The 324-nt window shown below is 32.1% G+C and overlaps 1 protein-coding gene across 1 annotated transcript in view; it reads left to right on the top strand.

The window, feature by feature from the left end:
* Nucleotides 1-324, top strand: part of LOC147817281 (uncharacterized) — an 82,274-nt gene that overhangs the window by 7,745 nt on the left and 74,205 nt on the right. The window lies entirely within an intron of this gene.

Below are 324 nucleotides of genomic sequence, written 5' to 3'. Positions count from 1 at the left end.
CTGCTTCTTTATACTTGTACTACATTCATTTCACAGCTACAGTTACTTTTCAGACAATATGATGATATAATAATGACAGAGTCCATTCTGCATGATACTTGATGCTTTAACTATATTTGACTAATAACACTTGTGGACTTTTACTCTGGTAAAATGATTAAGAAGGATTTTCACTTGTAGTGGAGCCTTTTTCTCTCAATAAGGATTTTTTAAAATGTATTTATTGCAAAATGGGAACTATTAGGATAAACTCCGCATAATCAATTTGATAATACATCTCCATAAATCCTCCGACAATAAAGCATTTCTGCTGTTCCGGTAGGT

Source organism: Seriola lalandi, unplaced genomic scaffold (assembly GCF_002814215.2).
Source record: "Seriola lalandi dorsalis isolate HSWRI2012SDOR001 ecotype SW California unplaced genomic scaffold, Sedor1 jcf7180002054977, whole genome shotgun sequence".
In the NCBI taxonomy this organism is placed as follows: domain Eukaryota; kingdom Metazoa; phylum Chordata; class Actinopteri; order Carangiformes; family Carangidae; genus Seriola; species Seriola lalandi.
Note: the sequence above shows the minus strand (reverse complement) of the source record. Positions and strands in the feature narration are given on the sequence as shown.